The sequence below is a fragment of the Populus alba genome, chromosome 4 (assembly GCF_005239225.2).
Source record: "Populus alba chromosome 4, ASM523922v2, whole genome shotgun sequence".
NCBI lineage: Eukaryota > Viridiplantae > Streptophyta > Magnoliopsida > Malpighiales > Salicaceae > Populus > Populus alba.
Window position 1 is genome coordinate 11,535,140 of NC_133287.1, and position 10,198 is coordinate 11,545,337.

The 10,198-nt window shown below is 36.5% G+C and overlaps 2 pseudogenes; both read right to left on the reverse strand.

Annotated features, from left to right (window-relative positions):
• Nucleotides 1-257: 257 nt before the first annotated feature.
• On the reverse strand, nt 258-5,631 carry LOC118055096 (polypyrimidine tract-binding protein homolog 1-like; annotated as a pseudogene).
• A 2,624-nt stretch (nt 5,632-8,255) lies between these two features.
• On the reverse strand, nt 8,256-10,198 carry LOC118055097 (UDP-glycosyltransferase 83A1-like; annotated as a pseudogene).

Sequence of the window (10,198 nt, forward strand, 5' to 3'; positions counted from 1 at the left end):
AGCTTAATACAAAAGAAAGAAATAAAGGCGAAGATAAAAGCATGCCCTTCAAAATAAAGGTCGATGCATCAGCATTCTTATTTTATTTTTTTCATTATGTACTTGAGTGGATGGTTTTAAACAGACATGTCTCCAGTTTTTTTTTAATTCCGAGAAAATATATCAAGCATTACCTTTGGAGAATCAGATCAACAATTTTAGAGTGCTATATAACTAGAACAGGATTTTTACGAGCTACTGTTGCTACAAGCTGAGGATATAAAAGCTCATGGGTAATTTTCTACATTGATGCTGAACCAGATAAGGCTGGACCAAGTTCACATGCTTACAGCACTGATAAGGGCTGAGGACATATAAATTCCATCCAGCATTGTATTCCCAGAAAACATAAGATGCATGTAGTAGTAAAAAAAAAAAAACATTTTTTTTCTTTTGAACCAAACATGAAAGCCTCACAAGATAGGTGAACCCACAGCATATCAAAGATTATCATCATTACCAGAATCGAATGCTGGAAAGACAAAAACAAAAAATGTTTAAGCAAGGAGAATACATCATCATCAACCATAATATGGAGGCTGACCAGGAGGTGAAGCACCACTAGGTCGCAAGTTTGACTGCATCCCTGGGTGGCTCATTGCCATAGAAGCCACACTATGAGAAATTGGGCTGCTATGTGAACGGGGAGAGGAGCCTGCAGGTATTGCAGCAGTAGCATAAGCAGACACTGGAGGTGATGGATACGTTTGACCAGGATAAGTGCCAGGAACTGATGCATAACCTTGTCCACCTGCCTGCATGGTTGGATCCCAAGCTGGCACTTGCCCAGGAGGAACTTGAACTGGAACAGCAGCAGTGGTAGTATAGTTATTCCCAGTGTACATTGAGCCAGCCTGAGGATTCTGCCACATTGTAGGAGCAGTGTGAAGGCCAGGAGCTTGTGCTGCAAGCAAACTTGCATCTGGTTAGATGGTTGTAATCTTACTTTTATCACTATAGGCCTTACCAACAAGAAGCAAACTGATCAGATTCTCCAGATAGGTTTGCAAAAAACAAGAAAAGAGGATCATATCCAACCAGAAGGGGGTCATCAAAGTGTCAAGAAAGCATGCATTTTAAGGACAAATCTTTTTCTTTTTCTTTTTTCATCAAAGAATAGATGGCACTTATTTTTCTATCAGCATCTCTTTTATTTTTCCTTTTACTATTTTTCTCATGACATTAAATCAAAAGCACATATTTTTATACCTTTACATTGAGATCAGTATGACGAGAGTATGATAGATGAAGCTTACAATAGCCACCATCATAAATGCAGTGTCCCTCCAGAGTTTCTTTGGCTACTGCTGCAGTCGCAACATCTGGAAAACAATGAAGACATGATTACTGCTTACACCTATCTAACAAATAGAGCACATGCATTGTTAAAAATAATGAATGGTCAAAATAAATAAGCAATGAGGATCATGAATGGTCAAAATAATGTTAACAGAGAACGTAATGTCATGATGGTAATATTAATCAGTTTCAAAAAAACATAAACTCACAGTAAAAAAAAGATGATTTGTGACCAGTTGTAATTTAGTAGCATGACAACATTTTAAAAAAAAAGGTGATAGATTGTTACTATTGAAAAGGATTTGGTGTAGCTTAAATAGGATGAAATAGACAAATGGCATTCGTTCAGCCAACCCCAACAACTTTGGTATAGAACCTCTTCAAGCAGGGAAAGGAAATTCCTGGGCATGACTAAAAGCTCCTTTTATACCCAAACCAAACCAATAAAAGAAAAAAAAAATGGGTAAGAGATATGGGAAAATGAAGAATCCAAATGAAGTTCAAAGTCTGATTAACTGAGCATAGAATATTTATTTCAAGCTAGACCAAGATGTATCTAATCCTAGATGGTTTCCAGAGCTGGAAAACCAGATAATCTGACAACTAAAGAACTGCAGTAATCAAAAAAGGCTTTCAACCTGATGCAGGCAGTCACTGTAAATATACACAAGTCGCAAGCTAAATTTGTAAACAATTTAATTCATGACCAGAAGGCATACCTGGGTACTGAATTAGCGCCTGTGTTCCACCATTTTTCTCGAATATAGCAATCTTCTGGACAGTACCAAATGCAGAGAATACCTATAATGAACAGGCAGAGCACAGTATGAGTAAAACTCATTAAAAATAAAATCCCATGTAAAGGAAACAAGTAATCACATAGGTCTTCCTCACAGTGTGAAGAACATCGATGGTGACAGCATACTGCATATTCTCAATTGATGCAAGAAGCACATTGCTCTCAGGTTCTTTCTTCTTTCCATCAGCGCCAACATTAGGCTGGAGAAAAAAGCTTATCAGTGAAGATTCAGTAATGCAATTCAAAAAGTAATCAGAAAAGACTTACCTGAACAGGTCCCTCAATTGCAGTAGGATTCACAGGGAGATATGGATTTGTATAGTCTCTGCAAAATTTGGAGATAAAATCTACGAGTGTCATACAAACAAATATCAAAACACTATCCATGACTACTGATGCAATTAAATTTTTCAGAAAGCTGCATCAAAGAAGGAACATAACAAAAGATATAGATAAATGATGAATAAGTAGACACAACCATGAAAAAATATGTTAAAACCTTTGCAAAATCTATTGGCTTGCTTTTTTATGCAATTCTCTTGCTAGATAGAAAGATTCAATAAAGATTAGGATAACATGGCTTCTCCAGATGAAAAAAATGAAAAGTTTGAAAATTTCCACATTTACTTAAAAGATGGACAAATTATCATCAAAGAAAAAGACACAAGGAAGACAATAAAATTGATCAGCTAATTGATTGTTAATGGTTTGTTTGGCCTTGTTGCTAGATGGTTTGAAGCAAACAATTGCTATGAATAGCTTGTTATGAAAGTTAATATTCTGCCACCTTAAGACTAAAGGAAACAAACTTAGCATTGACTTCAGAATTAAACAAACTTCAAAAGTAGACATCAAAAACAATACGGGCAAAAAGCATAATAGCAAGTGCAAATGCAATAAACTGCTACCAGAAATTGAATAATGCTTGTATGAACAATGTTTTCATTTAATGAAATTCAGCAATCATACACCAAACATTCTAACTAAAATGGCAAGTGCAAATGCAATAAACTAGTATCTAAAGATGAAGGAAATTACTAAGCGTTCATGACAATACATCTGTGTTCTGGTTATCAGGCTTCCCTAACCTCCTAAATGACAAAAGCACACACCAATTAGCAAGGCCCCGAATTCCAAAACAGATGAAGTACAATAGTGCTGAAAGATTTTGAACAACAAATGAAATAGAAGAGCTGTGAGAAAACATCTAAGCATTTGACCTCTTAATAGTTGGGACAATCTTCATTACCTGCTTCCTATGGGGGACTGGAACTTGATATTGAGAGATCGGTATGCGCGGGAATACGGAAATGCGTAAGTGGCAGGAACCAAACATGCTCTGGAAGCAAGTACCTGAATTTATTAAACATAATACCATAACATTACAAATTAACTATACTCGCCATACTAACAGAAAATCCCCCCAAAAGAGAAAAGGAGGATGGAGAGGGGGTTATTGAAGGTTAGGAAAGGAAGAAGAGCATGCCTGGGTATGCTTCTCCCATCCAAGGCATTTCTTGCTGAAGATGCAGTTTCAGAATCAGTGAATTGAATTAATGCCTGCAAATATATTGGGGGGAAAGATGATACTAATAATATATATATATAAAAAAAAAAAAAAGCAATCTCAAGAAGATCAAAAGCATTTTTTAACACCTCACCTGGAAACCAGCAGCCTTTTCGAAAGTAGCAATTTTGTGCACATAGCCAAAAGCAGAAAACACCTGCAAAAAGTTTTAATGATATGTACATCAGATTCTATAATGATGATAGAATGAGGAATTCGACTATACTCCATTTGGGATCACCCCAATCATTAGCAAAAAAGACATGAAACAAAATTTTCCAAATATATTAAGAAAATAAGTGCAGAATGACACCTGTACATGAATGCGTCAAGATAGACCTTAGAAAGGAGAATGACGAATGATAATATTTCCAAACTGTCTCCAACAAAAGAGTCTAAATAAGAGGCATCATCATCTGTGATTCAACTGACTTGAAATAAAATTAAAGCACTATTTAATACATAATCCAATCATGGCACTATTTCCATGTAAAAAGTAAAAAAAACAATGAAATGAATCTTCCACCAAAGCTATAAACCAAAATGTCCAATTAAAAACTATGGAAAGTTGATTCAAACCAAAGTATTGAGAATACCAACTCTTTAAGATAAATGAAATTTTCAAAGCAACTAAAGAAATTTTTACACGAGCAGCCATCATCTGCACATTAAGTATGGTACATCTTATAACAGGCATAATTACAGAGAATAACATTAATGTTATACTTTTACCTCCACTCTTGTATGAAATTGCACTGGAAAAGAAAAGAAGATAGACAAGATAATGATATCTTTTCCAGTACATTATATTGTCAGAAATTTGTTGTCGCTAACACAACACTAGTGAGCAAACATGCAGAATTCACATGATCTAGGAGCCAATTCCACACTCACAAACCTCTAGTAGGGCTACATGGTAATGACTGATGAAATATCTTCATGATATACGAGCCATTTCCACAATCACGAGCCTCTGGTAGGGCTATGTAGAAATCCCTCCATAAACAAAAATGCATCAACTAGTAAGCTATGCTCCTGAAGCTGCTTATTTTCTTTATCACACTTTTAACTCCAATATAACATTCATCAATTGCCTAAAAAACCCTAATTCTAGGCAGCTTTTTCATTACTTCAGCACATTTAACCAACTTAGTGCATTTAAAAAGCAAAAACATATATCAACAGAAATCTTGAGACATGAAAACAAATCAAGATTAAAAAGAAAAGGCAATTACCAAGTGAATGACATCGATGCTGACATCACCAGCTTCAACACCCTCGATGGTAACCAACAATACATTTCCAGGATTATCACCTGGACTCTTATTGTTCACAATTTCATGCCTATTCGAATATTGAATATACACCGTTTTACCCCGAACCTGCGCTGGCTCCGACGACGACGCATAATACGATACCATTTGTATTGCCTGATTTTGGTCTACCTGAAATCAGATTCACAACCAGATTATGCTAAGTCAAATTATTCTATCGCCTAACCCTACAAATTATGACTATACATTTTCTACTCCTAATCAAAATTACTTACGAATTCGACAAAGGCTTGATTCCGATTGGCGCCCACATTGCACTTAGTATTTACGATCCTTCCGAAAGGTTTACAGAGCTCGATTAGCTCCTCTTCTGTGCACTCCCATGGAAGATTTCGCAGATGCAAAACCTTTGATGGTGTTTGTGTGTATCGGAATTGTGGCTGTCCCGACGTTGACATCTATCTATCTATCTATTCGAGATTTTTTCTTTTTTGTCTGGATGTCTAGAAAGTGATGGAAAGATTTTCCCGGATAATTATTTTCTGGGTTTTGGGATGATGTGTCGTATGACAGGAGATTGTGGAGGTTAGGTTAAGGGCGTTTGTGATTTATCTCTCTGCGTGCGTGCGCGAGTGTGTGGGAGAGGGAGAGGGAGAGATTGGTATCTTGCTTGGATTCGAGAGTTTTGGGCGGAATTACTCATGTGCCCTTAACTAGTGGACAATATTTTTGCAAATAATTTATCCTCCAAGGTCTTTTTCGGCATTAAGGAGCTTTTTCAGTTTGTAGGGAGTTTTTTTTTTTTTTGGATTGGGTTTTTTTTTAAATAGGAGTAACACATTATTAATTTATTATAACAATTTTTATAATTTTACATGTAAAAAATTTTTGTTTCCACAAATTTTATCTTTACCCTAATTTATTAATCAAACATTATATTTGTTAGTCAAATATAATTGAATATTGAAAATAAAAAAACTCTTTTATTAATAATATCATATACCTAATTTTTAATATAAATATTAAAAAAAAATAGTTGAGAATTGGTTAAGACACAACACAAATTCAAAGTTTACTGTTAAAATTTTTTAAAATTTAAGAGTCAATTGGTCAGAAATTGAAGAATTAATAAGTTTGAGAGTTTATTTAAAATTTGAATTTAGTTTAATTAATGAAATCATGATTTAATTAAAGAATTAATGAGTTTGAGGACTTAATTAAGCTTTGATTTTAATTAATTAAAGGAATCAAGGGTTTTCAATTGAAAGAAACATCAAAGTTTGGAGCTCATACAAAGAAAAATTGCTAGAAAATTAAAAGTCAAGGGATCCAAATTGAATAGTTCCAGAAACCCAGGACTGTTGTGTAAATAGCATTATAACTGAGAGTTCAATTGAAATTAATCCAAGGGCACAATTAGAAATTAATTATTACTGATTAAGATCTCAGTTGTTAAGTTTAAAACTTTTAGGAACCAAATTGAAAATAGTCAAACGGTGCCGTTTGCAATCCTGTCCGTCATCCCGTCCGTTACGTGCAGATAGCAGCCGATTCAACAGGAAAATCACAATGCATCCGATCCAAATCGTGACCATGTCTTCTACCACGATCCCGTTCGTGGAGGTAATGGTTTTTTAAGCTCTCTGGCCTTATAAAAGGCAGAGCAGAGCAGAGAAACTGGGGGAGAAAGGAAAGAAAAAAAGCAGAGGAAAAACAGGAAGGGAGATTGGACGAAAGACCAGAGAAAAAACCCAGAAAACAGAGGGGGATTGGACTGAAAAGGGGAAGAAAAATTGAAGAAAAAAGCTGGGGAAACTAAGAGAAAAAGAGACCCCTGAATAGGAAAAAAAAAGAGAGAGAGAGGAAGGGGAGCAGGAACAAAGACAGTGGAGCCACAACGGGAAACAAAAGAAAGCAACCACACACAGAGAACCAAACCTCCACATCACCACCGACTTCATCTTTCTTCAATACCAGCCTCCGAAAACAGAGGCGACAGAACAAGGAAAACACAAAAACAAAGGAGGAAAACGGAGGAAAACAGGGCATAAAAGGCAACGCAAAAACAGAGCAAATAAAAAGAAGAAAAAAAAAGCAAAGAGACAGAGAAGAGAAGGAAAGAAAAACGGAGGGGCAACCATTTCGTGCCTGCAGAAAAAGAACCCAAAAGACAGTGGAGCCACACCGAGAGACAAAAGAAAATAGCCACCACGACCATTCGTCTGCTGCGCCGTCCTCCGCTGCACAGGAAGTTTCATTCTCTGCATTCAATAAAATTTCAAATGCAGTGTGAAGGTATTAATTACCTTCATACTATTCATGCACGCGTGAATTTACTTCACGCGTGCTTCTTCTTCTTTTGCCCAGTAGCCCAGTTCCAAAAATAAAAAAAATAATAAAAAATAAAATGTATATACATTAATAAAAATAATATAAATTTATCGGTTTATTCACTGACATCAAAGTTCAAGAATTAAAAATAACCGATTTTAAATTTATATTATTCATGTATTTTATTTTTTTAGCTAGAAAGATAAAAAAAATATATGCGTGAGTAAAAAATAAATTTATTTTGTTTATTCACTGACGCTAGAGTCAGAAATAAAAATATTGATCTAAATTTATTTTATAGCTACGTAATATTTACTAACGCTAAAGTTAGAAGTATCCGTAGTTGAATATTCATTGACGCCGATGTTAAGAATATTATAAGTAAATTATCATAGCCTAAGTTAATAAACGTTTAACAATTTAAGACAAAACCAGCAATGCATCAGACAGAATATTTAAGGAGTGATAATAACTTTTCTTTTAACGTAATCAGTCCTGAATCATAGAATCTTTAATTGATTCAGTTGGGGTTTCTAGTGACCATAATACTAGGTGGCAACTCCTTAAATAAGACCGTTTCTCATCAAAGAAGAAGATGCAAGAAATTCATTCTTTTTCAAGAAAATTTTTAAAGCTGATGAGACATATGTGTGACAAATAATAAATAATTTTTATAAATAAAATTGTAATCAACCGACTGAATTGAATGCATGACATGACATATTATTCATTAGCCATGGAGATGTTTTGGGTATAAATCACATCTGAATAGAAGCACTTCTGCACAAGTGAGATTCTAATTACTTTTGGTATCTATGCAGTTTCTGTTTCTTATCTTGTTTTTCTTCCTTTGTGTTTGCTTTGTTACGTGTTTATGCGATTGTGGGTATGTGTGTGAGTGCATGTGTATGATATACTTAATTTGTAGTTTTTGCGGAAGAAGGTATTTAACAATTAAGTTCTCTTTCTTCCTTTTATTTTCCAAAGTTCGTGCCGGAATCGAAAGAAAAACAGAGATTAGAGCACAGTGTACAAGTTTAAAACCTCTTCTTGTTCATGACTTAATCCATTCAATGAAGTTCTTCAAATTCTGGCTTGAATAACCAGCTTCTCCAACATTCTGCGTGGCCAATCTTTTGAGCTCTGCGGCTCTTGCCTTGATTTTTTCATCACAAATGACCGTCTCCACCTTCTTCTTTATTTCTTCCCTTGTGATGATCCCACATTTGTTTTTGTCAAACTTCAATCCCACCTTCCAAACATCACAAATGTAGGTCTCATTAAGAATTGGTTCAGCAAAATATGGGCCAGCACAAAGAAAGGGACCCCATTGCTTACACCCTCCACGGTGGAGTTCCAACCACAGTGGCTCAAGAAGCAGGAGACAGAAGGGTGACTGAGGACTTTCTGTTGAGGAGCCCAGCCAACCATCCTCCCACGAGTGGCTACTCTCTCTTGAAATCCTTCTGGATAGGCATCGTTGGTTTCAGTGGTAATGTCTGGCCTGACAACCCACAAGAATGATCTACTGGATAGTTCAAGACCCCGAGCTAACTCTTGGAATTGTGTTTTGTCGAAAACAGTAAAGCTACCAAATGCGACGTAAACAACTGACTTGGGCGGCTGCTGGTCTAGCCACTTCAAACATGTTGAGTCTTCTGGCCAGAAGTATCCCAACTGATCTCCTAGCCGGTTGCTTGCCTGAAGTGGTCCTATAGGTAGAATGTTTGGGGCGAAGGAGAAAGCTCCAGGCTCAAGGTCATAAGCCGAGTTAGAAATTATCCTGTCAGCCATTTTCGCTGCCTCATTGGTTTTAACCGTGAGATCAAATATAATTTTCTGTGTGGTAAAGTCACCAAGGCAGGCCCATGCAAAATTTGCAGTGTCCATTGCAGGCATTGTTGGTGCCAACTGAATCATCTGGTTATTTAGCGGAGTTCCTTGAAAGGAAGAACATTAAAGTTTTAGTAATCGATAGCAGGTAATCCTGCTTTGAAGCTCTAGAAGATCTGATACGTGGAACTTGTCACCTATTACAAGTACCTTTTTGATGATCTGAGATTGCGACTTGTTTTTAACCAAATTGCTTACCAGAAACAAGACAGTTTACGCTAATTCACTATAATATTGCAACAGAATAACTAAAAGGTTTGTGATAGATGATCTCACCATCGCCGTCAATGATTCCGTCACGTAGTAGCTTCGGAATACTGATCAATGAGCATAGTACGGCAGCTGCAGCAGGCCAGTAGATAGCACGTCGGATTTTCATCTTCTCCGCCACTTCAAGAGCCCATCCCATGCTCCAATCAGTAATTATGCAGGTAATTTTCTCTCCTTCTGACATACTGATCCTGTCTATGAGCTCTTCTAGCTTCTCTGGCATGACCTGAAAAATTGCTTTAGACAACTTTCCCAGTTCATTTCTGTCACCACAAGGCTCTAGCCCATCTGGAAGTGAAACAAGACCAATTCCACCCCCAAGATTAATGTCCCCCCTCAATGCTTTCAAGACCCTCTTGTGATTATACTCTGTGTTCACAAATGTGATTCTGAACCCCTGTTTTGCCAGGCACTGTGAGAGTTCCATGAAGGGAATCACATGGCCCTGTGCTGGATAAGGTATGACTACAATATGTGGGCTGCCCATTTCTGTTTTCAAGGATTTTTCACCTCTGGCAAATTCAGCTGTTATTTTCTCAATTCAGTATCCAGATAAATCGTTCGATTTTATAAAAGACTAGGAGGAGAGATCGAGAAGCTAGGCAATGCATCCGGCTTTGTCTTCTTGTATGTTGGATCTTCATTCGAATCTTGAAGCTGGGAATCTTCCATCCTCTTCGATTTATTTGCTATTGAATGTTTTGATGCGTCGCATCATTTTCTGCT